At 37.4% G+C, this 17,906-nt stretch overlaps 1 long non-coding RNA gene across 2 annotated transcripts in view; it reads right to left on the bottom strand.

The window, feature by feature from the left end:
• Positions 1–14,653, bottom strand: part of LOC135413845 (uncharacterized) — a 61,231-nt gene extending 46,578 nt beyond the window's left edge. Inside the window, exons 1-3 of one of the 2 annotated variants that reach the window (XR_010430432.1) lie at positions 14,553–14,653; positions 7,889–8,001; positions 4,168–4,249 (exon numbers count right to left, since the gene is read on the bottom strand). This is a non-coding gene — a long non-coding RNA (uncharacterized LOC135413845). Of the gene's footprint in view, positions 1–4,167; positions 4,250–7,888; positions 8,002–14,552 lie in introns of those variants that run through there. The other variant, XR_010430431.1, reaches the window with a different exon arrangement.
• Between the last annotated feature and the right edge of the window lie 3,253 nt (positions 14,654–17,906).

The following is a 17,906-nucleotide window of genomic DNA, read 5'->3' as shown; positions in this document are numbered from 1 at the left end:
TCTCCCTGGCATATTTCAGCTAATACTAAGGGGTTTAATTAATGTGGTCTATTATTTCTTCAAAGATAAAATTTTAAAACATAACTTTTTTGTAATCTCATACGTGTAACACTGAGAATTTTGCTACCCATTTGAGCTTTTTTATACACAGGCACGGATTATTTTGGTACCAGGATTTTTGTTTCTAAGCACCAAGTATCACCATTCATTTTCCTCTGAAAGTTACTACATTAATATTAAACATTTCTGATCATAGCAGTGATAACTTCTGTATGGCAGTTCTGAAGCTTTCTACAAAACCCAAGTAGAGGGGCATAGCAATGGTCACCTACAGGTATCAATGTTAAGGAAGTAATTTGATCATATCATACATGAGCACAGTTCCTTTTATAGATAGAGGTGGGTTTGATTTAGTTTTGATTTTATTTGTTTGGCACTTAAATACAATGGAAAGAAGGTTCACTTGAGACCCGAGCTTTTATATTTCCATATGAACGCAAGTAGAATCAGGAATGTAAGGTTTCTCCCCATTTGTATTTCCAAGTGCATGGGCCTACAACTAACACTACATCAGAAATACCGACTACTGCACTTCACATAGTGATCGGAAAGCAGGAGAGAGAGGGTACCCAGAGTGACACAGATTTGCAGTCTGCCATACTAAAGGCACATTACAATGTTAATATAGCAATATTTAAGGATAACATTTGCAGTTTTCGGCATGAAACAGCCAACGTCACAGTGTACAGCCCACCAAAGGGTCCATCCACAACAAGCCCCATGACTCCAGCCTTCACAGGTCCTCCCATAGACTGCAGTGGAAATGCCTTTTTTTTCTTTTTTTTCCAAATCAAAAGAGAATAAGGAGAGAGAAGTACAACTCCGTTTACTTCCATCCAGTCTCCATCTTGGAAGAGAAGCCTGGTTCTGTGAAACTGCCCCAGATTGGGCTGTGTGTGGGTTTCCCCCCTGGTTGCTACACCTGCGCTCCTGGGAGCAGATGTCCTGTTAAGTTGTTTGGACTTCATATGCAGCAGCTTGGCAAGCAACTGAGTATGATATATTGATATTATTAACTAACTGCTATACTTTAAAGAATAAGCAGGCATAAAATAACAAGGATTTAAGGCACTAGTAAAACGTGACTTAAAGAAGGATTTGCATGTTCAGCAGCAGACCCTTTTTTACAATTACATCAGTCCAAAAACTGCATGTTCCTTCTCTAAAACTTTGTTTATAGCCAATGCCATCACATAACAGTGCTACTGCTGGTAAACAGTAGCAACTCTAATTAAAACTACTTTTTTTCTCAGGTGGTGTAGTCTTAAACCAAAACATCTACCTATAAGACACAGGTTAAAGTCTAATAATTTTACTGTCTACTTAAGACATCTTTAATCAAGAACAGAAAATTGCATTTTTCTCCATAGTGTGCATACTTGCAAGAGATTGAACATGAACAACACCCCAAGGAAGAATTTCATTAAGATACCCATAATAGTGATTTTTCAAAATTATTTTTATTTTTTATATCCAGTGACTAGGTGAATAGAAATGGAATCAAACTACCAAAGCAGGAATCTCAGTTACCTGCCTAAAGATTTGTGGGGAGGTGAACTCACTTTATATTCACCTTATATCTCACTTGTATGCTTTTTACCCTGCTCCCCTTCTTTCTACTCCTGAAGTAAACTACTTTTTGCTGACAATTCGAAACATTTCTGTTCAAAGCTCAGTTGTGAGTCTTAGAGATTTTGCATCTGAACAGCAGTTCATTCCACTCCATTTTATAAAGGAGACTTCAGAGACTATGAGTCACTGTGCCATTGCAGCTGTGACTCTGAGACCAGATTATTTTTTGTGTGTGTGTTTATATGCAAAAACATTGTTTCTTAGGACCATGTGCTAATCTTTATTTATTGGGATGACCTAAGTATTTCCAGAACATCCCATCTGCTGATCAGGAGTTTGTGGAGAGAGGGCCCTTTCCCATTAATGTTCCCCCTTCCCTCTTCTCCCCACACTCACTTAAACCTCCCCACTATTAGGAATGCCACGGGGAGAAATTTCTGCAAGACAAAATGAATCGTGAAGATACTTTCCATGCCAGGACAAATTTCCCTCCTCTGGGATCATCAACCCTGCTCAGCATTTCGGGTCCATGTCTAAACTCTTAACCCTTTGCTAGCACTGAGCCCTGAATGAAAAGAGACACACACATCCAAATGCTTGAAATCAGTGGTACACTTTGGCCTGTCCCAAAATAACTGCCAGTTAGGCCTTACACTGGTTGTCAGTTGTATGGGGTTTTTTTGGTTTTGTTTGTTTGGTTTGTTTTGTTTTTAACTAGATTATTCTACATTTTGGCCAGTTGGAAGGGCGATTTATTGCCACAGTTATGGCAAACACAACTCCTTTGCAAAGAGAATTTCTAGCAGTCCTTTTTACGCAGTTTCCCACAAAGTTTCCAAAATAATTTTCAAATGCTAAGTTCTGGCTTTAGTCTAAAGTTGGTCTTTGAAATCAAGATTGACAATTAAGTCATAGAAGGATTTACAATCCCATTAAAGAAAAAGAGAAGATAAAAATACGAACATGCAATAACATAAAATCTGATTAGTTGTACATGGGTACATAATATCAGATAAATTAAAAGCCCCAAAACTACAAACAACAAAGTTAAAAATCAACACCCCCTTATTCTTATTTTGTTCCACAAGATATTTGGATTTTTTCAGGGAAACAAGTAATAAAAATAATTTTAATACATCAGCAATAAAAAAATTGTAATATAAATTACTGTCTATTGTAATAGACAACTAAATTGTGGTGTAAATTAATATATGTTATGGCTTAATTTATATTGAATATATCAATGAGAATAAAAATATTTAGGATACAGCCAACTACTGTAACAATTTCTTCTGGTGTAATTTTAATACCAGAGTTTTTAGAATATTATCAAAAATAATTGTATATCTTGGTTCCACTATTCCATTTATCCCTTTCATATATTATAAAATTCAGATTAATTTTGGTGGATTTTTGTTTTGTTTGGGGTTTTTCTTTGTTTGTTTTGGTTTTTTTCACATCATGAATGAATGAGAAGAGGAAATTATTCTCAACTACAGACTATCATATATCAAATAGTGCAGTAACATTAGTTTTGAAATTCTCATTTCAGAAGTCTCACAGACTGAGCTAAGAAAGATCCAAGAGTTATAGAAATATTTCTTTCTGTATGAGAGAGCCAGATTTCTTGCACTAACATTAAAAATCACCCTCTGTTCGAACTCTGTGCACCAATGTAAATCACATTACAGTCTGCCGTGGATTCTACAAAATGCACAGCCCCTTTTCTAGACATTTGCAATTCCCACAAATATCCTGCAGATCTGCTAGGTCAGCACAAGATTATCTGTGTCATTTAAATCCTGCATTATGGCCGCTGGAGCTGAAGGGCACAGGCAAAGCTGCCATGCAGTGAGGCTCACCACAAACACAGACAGGGGCCTGGGCACAGCCTCCCTGCTGAGGGTGAACGAGGAAAGGCAAGACAATGGGATGTGTGTACCTGGATCCACTAGTTATATTATTCTATACCATTCTGTACTCTGACTTAGTACAATGGCACTGTATGAGGCCAAGTTATGCCAACAAGAACCTAACTAATTTAAATGTCCTTTATTCACACAGATTCTGATCAAAAGTTATTTTTAACCTTAAGAAACTCCTCTCTACAAATAAATTGTGTATTTAATTTCTTTTCAAATATCCTTTCCACAAAGGAACATTTTATTTATATTGATGAAATAATTTAAGCATTTTTCTTTGTAATATCAAATGCTGTTACATTAATATTTTGAAATTAAAATAGTTGAAATGCTGCAAAGATGGCATATACTAAAGGAAAGGCTGATGTTGTGGGAGCACAAGTTAGATTTTTAACAGTCACATATCATAAGTATCAGCATCTTAGCATATTAGGCAGCAGTTCCTTAATCACATCCACTTGACCACTTCTCACCAGTTTAGTCCCACCAGTGGTTCACTTAAACGATAGAAGTGCACAATGTAAAAATTAAGGAGACTGTCAAAAGGTATGTTTCCAAATGAAAAGGCTTAACGTGAACCTTCTGAATCAATATTTAACTATCTAAAATATAAGTGCCTACATTTCCAGTAAGTTATTTGCAGAAGTGCTGAGCATTACCGAGCCCTTTCTCTGTGAGACGCAGGAGTTCAGCACCTTTGAAAAAAACAGTATGATATTAATTAGGTCTGAGAGGTGAATTTAAGACCCTAAGACTTGAAATTATGAAAATATGTAATTTCCATATGATACACCTGGAAATATGAGAGGTGGCAGTGGGGAGGAGCAGCTCAGAGAAAGTGACACAGGAAAGAAAAAAACCCACCCCAAGTGCCACTGTAATAATTTAGAGAAATTAAGTGCAATATAGATTATAGTACGCTGTTTGGAATCTATTTTTTTGTTAGAGATAAATTATTTCATTTACCAATTGCTTATTCCTGTACTGAATGTTCATTGAGTTTATTGTATTGCATTTTATAAATATGTGAAAAGAAAAAATTATGAAATGTTGCCTATACTTAGAAAAAAAGGCTGAAAATCATGTTCCTATATTCTGATCTATGTTTCTTTAAGTCATACAATGTATCTTTGCAGAACTAAATGAAGTATAAAACTAGAGATTAAAGTCATTACACTTGGAAATACAAACTGTTGTAATAAAATGAAGACATAGATTCTTCCCACCAAGATAATTTCAATAGTTTTCATTCTCTTTAGTGGAGCATTTTGCTTTTAATTGCACAGTAACATGTCTGGATTGTAGTCTATATCCAAGGAAACAATTTCATTTGACCTTCAATAGATAGTATCAGAATTAATTTCTAATAATGTTGGGTATTCTCTGAGCTAGAGTGATGTAAAAATACTTCTTTTTTGAGCTATAATTTCATTCATTTTCAGATTATTCTTTATGAAAAGGAAACTGATAAAATATACTCTTTTCTTTTTCTTCCTTAATCTCTCCTCACGTGTCTCATTTTTCCTTTGTTCTCTGTCTATCTTCCTCATATTCACCCTTCCAAAGGCTAGGAAAAGGCTGTCTCTAGTCAAATATTCTCAGCACTGCTGTTACATACCATGTATGTACTATTTCATTTACAAGATATTTATGAACTCTTCCTTGCATAAGTGAATGTACAAAAGAATATTTTTCTAGCTTCTAAGAAAGAAATTAAATAGTCTGCATTGACAGAATCAGCACTCAGGTTCTGAAACAATAGACTAATCATCCTTTAAAAGTGCTGCTTTTTTTGCCTTTGTTCTCTACTTCCCCCCTCCCTCCTAACACATTTGCTGTAAAAGTAGATCATTTCACAAACGTCTGACATTAATAAAAACACTTCCATGATTGTCATATTTTTCTTCGGAGAATCTTTCATTGACACAATCTGCAAAAGTGAATTCGATTTTAAATGAAAAACTAAAACTTCTTTTTATGAATAGTTCAATCAAATTTTGTCTGGATAAGAAAGAAGGTTTTTGACCAAATCATAGGTAATCATACACATACACCCTCCCCCCACAATTAATTTGAGAAGCTCTTGTAAGATTCTTTTTTTCTGACATAAATTAATCAATCCATGTCCCACACAAAAAAATTACAATAACAACTGCCTGTAATAATACCACTTTTAGAAGTCACATCCTCAATGAATCAAAGAATGATGGATATATACAAGCTCATATCATTTCTAAATTAACAAAAATGTGTTAATTGTAACTTCCTCTATCACCAAAATCAGTCTCACTTACCTGTCTACTGACAATAAACATCCAAGAAGCACAAGTAACAAAAGAAATAGTCCAACAAATAAAACACATCAAGAAAGGGCCGCTTCTAATTTTAAAATAAGCCAAACAATATTAAAAAGTACCACAGAGGTGCCAAGCAACTAGTAGTTGCAGACGTTATGACGACTATTTTGAAAGTCAAAGTATTTTCACAGTCTTGGAGGAGCAAAGACAGAAGACAATAGCTTGCATTCACAATCAATCTCACTAAGTTTCTTACTTAGTAAGAATTTCTAGGAGATAGACCCAAAAATATCTTAAGAATTGAACAAAGTAAATACCATATGTCTTAAATAAGGAGCATATCTCAAAGCATATCTTTAATAAACTTTTATTATGTGCTTATAAAGAGTATTTACATATAAACATTGATGTATACTCTCTGTATCTCTGCATCAGTACATGAAAATTAACTGTTGACTTTGAGAACACAAGAATTTTATTGATATGAGTTATGTCATTCTGCACAGCGCGAAAGCATAGATTGAAAACTAGCTTTCATAACAAAATTGGGTTTTGAAACTCAAAAAAAAGGTATATTTTTTCATGTAATTATAGTTGAACAGTCTGTTAAAAGAACCATATATTTACAAGCTCTCTGGTTGTGTGCTGTTGCATTTCTTCCATAAAATTCACTGGATTTCTTAAACAAACCACAATATTTCTTATTCCTTATAGGTAGTACCTTAGAAGCTTTATCATTATTTTGACTACTGGAACCCAAACATATACAATATTTTAATTACTAAGTGACTAATTTTTATGCTGTTATAGAAAAAAGTTTTACAAACATTTTATAAGAAATAAAACTGTAAATCAATTGTACCATTTTCATAACTAATTTAGGACTCCAAATTATTTTTCAGCCCTTCATTTATAGTAAATAAACATTTTGGAAGTGCTTCAAATTTCTATTCACAATTCTTGCTGAGGATTTCAAAGGTTTCTATTTTATTTGCTTTATTTAATGCAAATATCATCAAAAGTGAGGAGGAAAGAAAAGCAAGCTTACATTGCTGGGCCTCAATGGTTTTCATAACTTTGAAGTTATACGCAACAGAGTCCGATCCTGAAACTCTAACTGCTACAGAGCTTGTAACTCTCTAAGCTTCACAAGTTTTGTGTCTTCTTCCTCTTCTTAACCTTCAGTCTGACTATTAATATTTTACATTATTCCTCACCTGCCAAGCTTCTTCAGTATTGTTTTTTATTCAACTTCTTCTGGGCACGTAAAACTATTCCCTCTTCTATATTTTTGACTGTATTCACTTGCAGATGGTACCCCAAAATGTTCTTTCCTATATATTACTGGACCAGGCAATATTCAACAAGGTGCATAATTTTGGGGAAAGCTTATGCTACTTTGAGATTAGTGGAACCAGTGAAAATAAAATAAACCAACCACAACAAACCAACCACAACAAACCAACCAAAAAACCCAACAAACCAAAACACCACCCAACCAAACCTATGTTATTCCCCCCCAACATCTGGACCCCTTTAGAACACATTCAGATTTTCAGAAAAGTTTTCTCTTTTACTTTCCTGTTTTGTCTGATCAACTTGTGAGCTACACTTCTCACTTTAAGGACAGAATACACAAAGACTTGGCTTCATTCACTGCAGGTCAAAAATCATCAATCATAATTTTGAAGTAAACAGTTAAAATAGACACTCATTTCAAGGAGTATTTTGTATTCAGTTTGACAACATTCCTAAAGCTTCCAAAGCTTTTGTTGCTTTATTTGCTATTTATAGCAAATCTGCTACTGAGTCATGGCACAGTGACATACATAATAAAAAGCCCATATGTGTTAGAGTTACATAAGCAATTTGACTTCTTTTTGGATCTATATTGGATAGCAATACGATGGACAGCCACCTTAACTACTTGGTGCTATATTCCAACATACATTAACTAATTTAAAATGTAATATTTGAAAGATTCCACCACTGTGCAGCCAATAATCCATGTGGGTAATTAAAATCATATATACTCACATTTAAGAGCAGACTCATTAAATCCAGAGCTGCTGGCATTCCCATTGAATGGACTCAAAACACTGGGTGCTCAGCTTTTCACAGACTTCACATGGTGGATCCAGCATGTGGTTCTGCATAATATGAGATAGGATTGGTCATTTTTACATTTTTGTTAAGTCACAGGAAATTTAGAGTTATAAAAGTCACTATTTGGAGATTAGTTGTAGCTTTTTTTCTTTTTTTTTTTTTTTTTTTAATAAGGCAACTAACCATTTGTGCCCTGGTTAAAAGCATTTTTTATAAGTTATAATTTTAAATATAGTAATTCTAATAAATTATAGAAGATAATATTTCTTATGTAAACCCCATTGCTTTTTGTACAAATGAAAGTATAAAGCTGGGTTGCATGATTTAATTGAAACCTGTCTTATTTCTCCGTCAAATTTGGTGGCACAGCTGTTTACCATGAGGGAATGTGCAAAGGTATGAAAAATATATTTTATTATCACAATACAGAGAAATATCAGCCTTCAAGTAAGAAGGCATCTAACTTTCAACTTTCTCCTTTAGACAGTGAAAAACCCCACCAAAATATGCACACATTACAGGCACATATTATTAGCAGGACTAGGTCTTAAGAGGTAATGGAAGGAGTGGGAAAGAGATGTAGTGTGGCAGCTTTGCAAAGAGCTGAGCTGACATAAAGACTTGTTGTCCTTTGTTTTCCCTGTCTTTCTGCCTTTGCTCCCAACCCTTTCATTTCACTCCTTTGCAATGAGTGTGGCACTGACTCCAGGAATCAATTCAAAAAATGTATAATTAGTTTTGGCCAGAATATTTTTCTAACAGGTTGGTGATTTCAAGTGCCTTGAGTCAGTATCAAGTTTGAGGCAGAAAGCAACAATAACAAAACAAACAAACCCCACCAAAAAATCAACCAACAAACAAAAAAAAACCAAAAACCCCTGACAAAACCAAGAGAGTGTCACCACAGGAGGAGATGAGAAGAAGTGGCCAGGGAACCAGGATCTTTCAAAGACAAGCAAACACATCAACATGTTCACCTCATGATATGAAGCTGCGTCTTGGGTTGCCTGATATCATGACAAAAGAAGGTACAGAGGAAAGGGTAGTCACAGCAGGCTGTGAGTGGAGACTTTAGATGCCAAATACCTCGCAAAACTGTTATACTTATTTGCGCTGAAAAATGAGGTCAAACATCATTTGTGATGTTCACAAGCAATGAAGCAATGAAGGTTCCTCTTCAATAATGTCCAAACACAAAGTCTTTCAGAAGGTGATGCTTAACACCCTGAAGGTTGGCAAGGCTATCACTGCTCAAACAAATGTGCAGGGACACCACTGGATCCAGTTTGGCAACCTGAATGACACAACTGCTGGAGGACCTAAGGAGAGCAGCAGAGAGCAAGTACAAAGTGCCAGCCCAAGTACCCATGCTCCCATGAACACGCAGATGCCCTCAGGAGAAAAAAGAAGGACTAAAGCATCCCAGTATATCACACTACCTCATTTGAGTGATCCCCATTGCCATGGATCACCCTCACTAATGAGCAACCATGCATTGTAAGGCTGGATATTCCTCTGAATTGAGCCCTTAGAATATCTGTTGGAAGATATTCTGTTACATGAGAATCAGGACTGTTTTGCTCATTACTATAATGAAGTCCCTGCTCAGGCTGTCTTCAGTACTAGTTGCTACATCTCAGGAAAAAAAAAGATACAGTACATTTTAAAGATCTTTCCAAAATACCTCAATTGAACTTTCCAGAGTTCTAACTACTAAACAAATAAAGAGCTTGCATGCATTTACATTAATAAAAAGAGGAGGGTTTTTTTCTTGTTATAATTACCACATATTACAAAGGGGAGTAAAACAGATTTCTATATCTGCTTTCCCATCATAAAAATACTACATAAATTAATTACCATCTTTCCAAATGAGTCAGCTCCTACTGAGAATTTATGATATTAGAGAGATCTTCCTTAGAGGCAAGCATGATTAGATCCTAAAGTAACTAATACTTTTTTACTAAAGGATGTCATATAAACTATTCCAGAGTTTTTCACAAAAACCGCTAGTTTTCCTATCATCTTTACAAGTATAAGTAATAATAACAACAGTTATTATTGCTAGTGTAATTTTATGCTGCACAAGGGCAAACAGGAGTAAATTACAGCAATGCATTCCTGAAAGCTGTTGAATGTCTTCCTCTCCTATCAATATAAATGAAAGACGATTACACACAACTAATCAATGATGCTATTCTCATGAAAAACTTTATAAAGGAAACAAGACAGAAGGAAACACCTCCCTAAGAAACAGTTGTGATGATACATCAGCCCATGTTACGCTTTCTAAACTGCACAAGGAATGTAAACGTGCACTTTGGCAAGAAGAAGTGAATTGCTTACTGTGTGCATTCTGCCATCTATTTTTGCCCACTGAGGGCAGGGTGCCCAGCCCTGCAGGACTTGGGTTATGCTATCTCCTGAGTTCTTCTTGTGGTAGGACTTGCCACAATAGAGTCTGTTGTTCTTATTAAAAATAACTTTCAATACTAGACTCCCGACAACAATTCAAAGACCTGTTTCCACACTGCCTCTCTCCTTAAAACTCCTGCCCAGGTGCATTGTACCTAACATCTGCAGTCCTACAGTCCAGATCCTCTAAGCCTTACAAATCCAGTACAGGGTGGCAGCCAGGTTTCCAAGATGCACAAAAGATAGTCTCTCTTTCCAACACTACATCCCTAAGTACTATGAAGCAGTAATAAAACCTACTTACAAATAAAATTTTTTGACTCTTTACAGTACTGGATCAGGATAGAACCGGGAAGAGATGCATACTTCATTTCCTAGCCTCAAAACCTGACAGGTCTTTGAGGTCAAAACTTACTGAGGTCTTTGCAAGCTCTGAGCAACTGACTTTGCTCTATGTCCCCTATCAAAACAGATTACCCAATTTACACCAGGCAGCTTATGGAAAGCCTACTTTACATTAGACAGTTTCAAAATCACTGCCTAAATTGTGATAGTGCAAAGAGAACAAGCACTCTCCCTCTGTTATAGGGGAGGAAAGGAATGAGAAGGGGAGGTAACACTGGACGGAACAGAAGCCAAGTTTCCAGCCTCCTCCAGGTCCCAAAAGTTATGTCATAACCAGAGAACATGCAGTATCTCTAGGAGAAGCTGTAACTCCTAGAAATCAGGTGAAACTCCAAGCAAGTATGTCCTGCATACCAGGGGAGAAGGAAGACAGTCTTCAAGAAAATGCTAAGAATTCACATGCTGTTATAGTGTTAAGGGTAGTGGTTACTATCTATCTTGAAATGTAGAATCAGGATTTAAATGAATTTCAGAAATTAAGGGAAGTATCTCATTAGGTCAATAACCTGTGTAAACAGTTGTTTAAATATCCCCATTAAAAAAAAAAAAGTAACATTACTAAAAACATTTTTCATTTGCAAGAACATCAATTGCCTAGTTAAGAAAAAACATGTGAGCCACTATGATTACAGACACTGAAATGCGATAGCCACAGCAAAGTACCATGGCACCAGATATCCTTTTCTGAATTGAAATTAAAACAATGAAGTAATAAAAATAAAAAATATTTTGTTCAAAGTCCTCATCTGCATAGATCAAGCATACTTTGTTAAAATATTTACTGGGAAGTTTGAAATTTAAGCTACTTTGCTTCCAATCTCCAAGCTTTTGTTCAAACTTGTATCATGTACTTACTTAACTGAAAGAAATGCAAAGGCTCAGTGAGGCTTCACGATAAGAACTAAGCACAAAATAAAGAGGAATGATGTCCATGATCATTAAAATACAGGCCACATCACTCAATAACAGCCACCCAGAACTTGCATCCTTGTTGTGCACATAGCCCCAGTCACCAACTCATTGTGCACTGGAGGTGAGACTGTGTATTTGCACATTTTGCAGCAGGAAGGAGAGCATCCTAAGCATAAGCATTAAACACAACTGCATTTAATGGTCCTCCTACTGTACCACTGTCTGATGCCACCACTCCCTTAGCTGAAAAGATTTTAACCTTGCTAGTCTTTTTTGTACCTCATGGTAGCAAAACCCACATGAAAGCCAGGACAGAGAGTTACATCCACAAGTAAAAAGTAGCAGCAAAGTCTAAAAGTAAAGCACAGTTCCTCATTCAAATTTACCATTACACTATCCAACTCCTCCTTTATCTTGAGCACTTCCCAGAATAGGCATCCTGACATTACAGTCTCATCAGAATATAGTAAATGTTATCCATCATGAGGGTATAAGTCTCAAAGCCATATTACTCAAGATGGATCCATCTTTCCTGAAAGTTCTGCTATTCAAAGCACAGGCTACCATTTCCACTGGTAGGTACTTTGGCATCAAAAATCTAATCAGATTCAATGAAAGCTAATACATTTGACAGTAGCACAAAGCAAATTTCCTTCCAGAGCACTTGTTAAATCCTTTTTTGTTGAACAGGCAAGAGAAATACTTCCAGTGAGGAGTTTATTCAATAAAGAATGTCACTTTAATGTTCTTTTCCTCAGTGTGATAACACACAAGAAGTTATTTGGAAGTAGCTGTAATTATCACATATTCATTCTCCATTTTCACTGTTGCTTTAGCCATATATTCAAAAACATTTGCCATTTACTTGACGACCAGGTCTATAGTTGGGAAAGCTGCTTCTAGCCACAAAAAACTTTGAAACTACCAATAACCAGAAGTTTCAACTTATCATGGGAAAAACAAACATTTTACAAAAGAACCACATGACAACCATTGCTATGCGTGAACAGCATCTTGAACATCTGTGGGGTTTATGATATTTGCTTTCTGTAAACACCTTCTGAAAAAAAATCTCGGTCAAAAACATTTTTAAATTGGTGTGGTTTTAAAAGAGTAAACAAAACAGGGTAGAGGAATAGAAAAAAATCTGATTTTATTCATTTTGGTTCATTTAATAGCTTCTAATATGATGCTGCTGCAGCATTAATTCCTCTCTTGATATGACTTTGTGTTTTATTACTCTCCACCTACAGGCTTTTTTTAACATATATCTGTCAATTTTGTTGCAATTGCAATTCAAATAAAAAGCATTGCAAAAAAAGGTTATAAGCCAATTATAAAAGTTTATACAAGAAATAAAACTTCCTTAATGAATAATTTAGGCTAAAATAATATAATTTAAGAAAAATTATTTGTTTTGAAACTAAGCAAAGAAAGCAGTGGAGAAAAAAAAATTTGGTTATAAGTTGTAGCAAATATCTGCTGTGAACAGCTTCTTAGAACAGCCAGTCAGGTTATGTAAAAATTGTAAATACTGTCAAAAAGAATAAGTATTTAGGTTTGACAGAAAAATGGACAGGTGGGGTGGGTTTGGTTTGTTTGGGGTTTTTCCCCTTTTTACATCTGCCAGGAGAGACTTTTTAACACTTGAAATTGTCTGCAATTAAACATAACATAAAACCAGATTTTATTACTGGTCCATGGAAAGAAGCCGAAATTCCCAGAGAGGCTGTAAGTTTTCAACAGCCTCATCTGAGAGCAGAGAAATAGTCATAACCATTTCTCTGACAGATTGGGCAAGAGCTGCCAAAACCCCGAAGGAAAAGCATTTTGTTTATATCAGCCCCCACTCAGCACATGGAAAACACAGCTGCAGAGCTGGTTCTCCTGGTCCTCCAGTTTCACACCCCTGTGGACAAAACCAGCCAAATTAAATTTGTGGAGTCACCACCGTGACACACGGAAGCTTAATGAAGCGGTTAGAACAGACCTCAGGACTTGCAGAGAGCAAAGGGCTGGGCTGTTAGCGAGGGGAGACAGGAGACTCAGGAGCTGGTAACTCCTCCAAAAGCCTCCTTCCCTCACTTCATAAAAACACCATCCAAAATCTGGCTTTTCAGTACAACCCCAAGAAGGTGTTAATTAGACTACTCTTGGGAAAAATTACTCAAACCTGTAACTCTTGTGGCTGGCTCCCCCACACCCTCTGCATGAGGGCCACTCTGCATTGGCAATTCTATATTCCATGGAAGCAACTTCCTGTCACCTGTCTGAAGCATGGAAGGGGGACCTGTGGCAACTGGGCTGTGGTAGAGAGGAGGAGCTGCTGGAGGAGAAGGCCTTGGTGGCCTGTCTGGGCAGCTGCCATGCCACACCACTCCTTTGGCTCCAGGTGTCAAGCCCCAACAAGGAGCATATTCAGGCTGTGGCTCCCTCCACAGGTTGCCACCGGGCTGGGGTATGGGGCCAGCACTGGGGGTCAGGGGCTTGGAAGCTGTAGGTCCCTGACAAAAATAAGACACCCCTTGCTCTCCCTGAAAAAGCAAAATCTTTCCAACATGGCAGTAGGGAGGGAAGCAGGGAGAGTACTTCAGTACTCAGCACCAACTAAAGAGACAGCATCCCACTAGATAACTATTCAAATGAGCCCTTTTAACCAATCCTTCAGCCTACACGCCACCACTTACAGCAATTTTTTTTTTTTTCTTTTTAAACTGAAGTAACTGAATAACTGGTTTGATCTGCTTTGAGAATTTGTTCCATGTCCTCAGTTTTTCACTACCACTCAGTCCTAGAGCCAGGCAGCCCTAAAGGGAACGGTCGTGATGTTGTAATCCCTACAAGCAGTTTTACTTGTGCTTACCCCTGGTGTGATTCACCTCACTGGAAGGTGAATGCTTGTGATGGCAGGACAGGCCAGTTCTAGCTTCTCACTCCACCCCATCACCCTGCTCTGCTTCCCCTAATAGCAGAGAGAATGAGGACAAGAAAGAATCCAACATCTGACATGATGTCATAGAAAACTTTTCCATTAATTGCAGAAATTGCCATACTTCCTCACTCAAAATACAAGTGCAACTATTTTTTCAGAATGGCCATCCTCTCCTCACCTCACCATCACTTCATTAGCCCTGTCAGCACACGTCACCTCTTTAGCAGCTTGTAACGGGAACAGTAGAGCCAGCAAGGAAACACTAGGGCGAGTAACATGCCTATCCTCTGCGCTTATCCTGACCCCCTGGCTACCTGTTGGTTACTGAGCTCCTTCACAGGGGCTGTTGCTGCTGTGCTTTTGGCAGGTGAAATATGCCACTGCTACAACAAATGCAAGGCTTTTCTGCATAGCGCAAAGGGCAGGCAGATTGCAGAGCAATCATTACCACTGCTGGTGGAATTTCTTATAATCCGGCTGGGATAACATGGGCTTAATTAAAAAAAGGAAAATATCTGTTATCCTCCTATTTGCAAAGAGAATCAACTGAAAGATAAACCTGAAACTCTGACATATGTGGGTCATCAGCCTCACACATGGGGTACAGCATGTCGTATGAAGGGACTCACTTCCAGCATGTGTCTCTACCTAGCGGTTGCCACAGGAATTCACACACATCTGAGACCAATCTGAAAAAAATCAGTGTGAGTTTGTAAACCCTAATTATCTCTAAACTCTTTTAATATCTTTAGTAATAGGCTTTCCTGGATTGCTTTTACCTTTTGGAGGTCAGGTTTTAGTTCTTAGGAGGTCACTCATGAAGCTGCATTCACTCACAGTTTCATTGTTCTCTTTCAATTCTAGATTTACTCTCCTGGCTTTTACTAGCAGACAGGTGAGACTGTGAGTATGCTGTGGTACAGGTTCCATCCTACTGTTTCGGCACCTATACATCAGAACGTCATCACTCTTGGTGCTGCTACAAATGCCTGTTTGTAAGCCTCATGGGTGGCAATAGGATCTTTCCACTGAAGGTTTCAACCCACACAGAAGTTCACTAACTTTGCACATCTTAACAGCACTTAGTAAATTTAACATACACTATTTTACCCTTCTCCTTTGAGATCTTCCATATTTGGTACTTTTTTCCCTCTGAAGTACCACAGATTAATTCCTCATTTAAGGATCATCTCACAGGTCTGTCAAGCTGCACATCAGAACAGTCTTCTGAACTGTTTCTGCAGCTTCTTGATTACACTTGAATAAGGTATGTCTTTCCATGGCCAGCCTCTTTAATCACTGACTTTACATATCCTCAAAAGTTGACTCCTTTTGACCTCATGTTCAGGGGAAGAAGAAATCACCCAAACAGGGTAAAAACTGACCTTCGATACCTCCTCACCTAAGCAAGCACTCTTCATGAAGGGAATTCACACAGTACCAGCTCACAGCCCTTCTTCCCACCACAACCCTGGGACTTACAGAAAATTTGCAGGTCAAGAGCCATCAGTCTCCTCTCAAGACCAGCACTGCAAGCTGGGGGCAAACGGGAGACTGATTCACAAAGGGACTGAAAATTCCTGAGAATATTCTGTCCCTTGTGAGGTCATTTACAGATTTCATTTGTTACTTTGAAATTAGCTGCAAGTCTGTTCAGATTTCATCCTGTTCCAATCGACAGATGATCCCTGGCCACCTCTAGCACCTAAAACTTTACTGTCTTTACTTTTAATATACTTATTGCCTTCACAATTCACATAGCTTTGCAGACCTCTGAAAGTGTACAGTACCAATGCAGCAATCAAAAACAAAAATCTGTATCTTAATGTACAAAAGCATGTGGTCTTCTCATAATAGGAGAGTTGTTTAATTATGATGTTCACAGAAGGTGGGTGTCTTTTGTCTCTCAGTCAGTTGAACTAGATGATCATTGTATGTCCCTTCCTACTGAAATACTCTATTCTGTTTTTATTATTTAACTAAGACCTACTCACAACTGATACTGCATACGTGTCAGGCAGAAAGCACCTACTGTTTGTCACTTTTCAATAGAGAGCAAGAAGGGTGTGTTGCCTGAAAGGGATGGAGGGAGTTTTATAAGCTTTGCATTTTTGCATATGCTGCCTTGATGTTGCTCTCTGATTTTTTGAACAAACCCAATGTGTGGAAAACCTGAATGGCCAAAATAGACACCATGTATAATTTTGTGGTGTTCACAGGTGTCCCTTCATCCTTCACAATGATGAAAATAGTGAAAGTGGCAAAACACACCTGTACAGAAAGAAGATCACATGGTACATGTGTAACATAAACGTGTGCCCTATAAATGTGCCCTATAAAAGAAAGAGCTCTTCATGGTTCTAGAGCTTTACTAAGCACTTTTGATATCGACACAAGGGGGCTATTTATAAAATATGCTGTTACTTCTGGGTTCAAGAGGACAGTGCCACTTGGTTTCTTCTAGCCTTTTTAATTGCCTTTGAGGCATGACACCTCTTGGCTTGAAGAGGGAGATCCTTAAGGACTAAGGGTGGGTGTTTGGCTAAAGGAAACTCATTAGTTTACAGCCATCTATTCCTCCAGCATTTTCTCCTTCAGGCCACAACATTCCTTTCCTCACCTTCACCTTGTCCTCAGAACAACGAATTTTTTATCTTAGGCATTAAAACAGTCAGATCCTCTGTGTGTCTTGTCCAAAACCCTGGAACTATCATGAGTACATCTGCTTTCTCAGGGGGAATTCTCTACAGAATAACTTTTCTGATGTTACCTTGGCATCACCTTGGAACACACAACTTAGGAAAAGAGAAAAGTCAAGTGGCACGACTGCTTTCCAGCCCTTACACCACTAACACACCGCAAGTGAAAAAAACAACCTGCACTTCCCTAACTATGGGTCTCCAAAAGGAACCAATTTCCTAAGCAAACAAAGGCAAAATTCAGTCTCTACATTCTCAAACAACCGAAAATTCAGGAGATTTTACCTATTTTCTGGTTTGATTTGTCTTACATGACTTTGATCACTCAAAATTGGTATGGTGTCTGAGTCTTAATTTCAACTGAGCCAAGTCTTAGAGACTAAGTTCTGCACTCTCAGAGCAAAGCAAATGTAATGACAGTCCTGGTCCACTTGCACAATGTATGGCGGTTTTGCCTTGGTTGAAAATATTTTTTCAAGATTCCTTTTCAACAAAAGCTGTAAATTTACGTTTTTTCATAAACTATAAAGAAGGAGCTCTCTAAACTGTAGTAATTTACTAGACCTGGCAATGCAAGTAGGAAAGC

Source organism: Pseudopipra pipra, chromosome 4 (genome assembly GCF_036250125.1).
Source record: "Pseudopipra pipra isolate bDixPip1 chromosome 4, bDixPip1.hap1, whole genome shotgun sequence".
NCBI classification, from domain to species: Eukaryota; Metazoa; Chordata; class Aves; order Passeriformes; family Pipridae; genus Pseudopipra; species Pseudopipra pipra.
The sequence above is the reverse complement of the archived record's forward strand: the minus strand, read 5'-3'. Positions and strand labels throughout refer to the sequence as shown.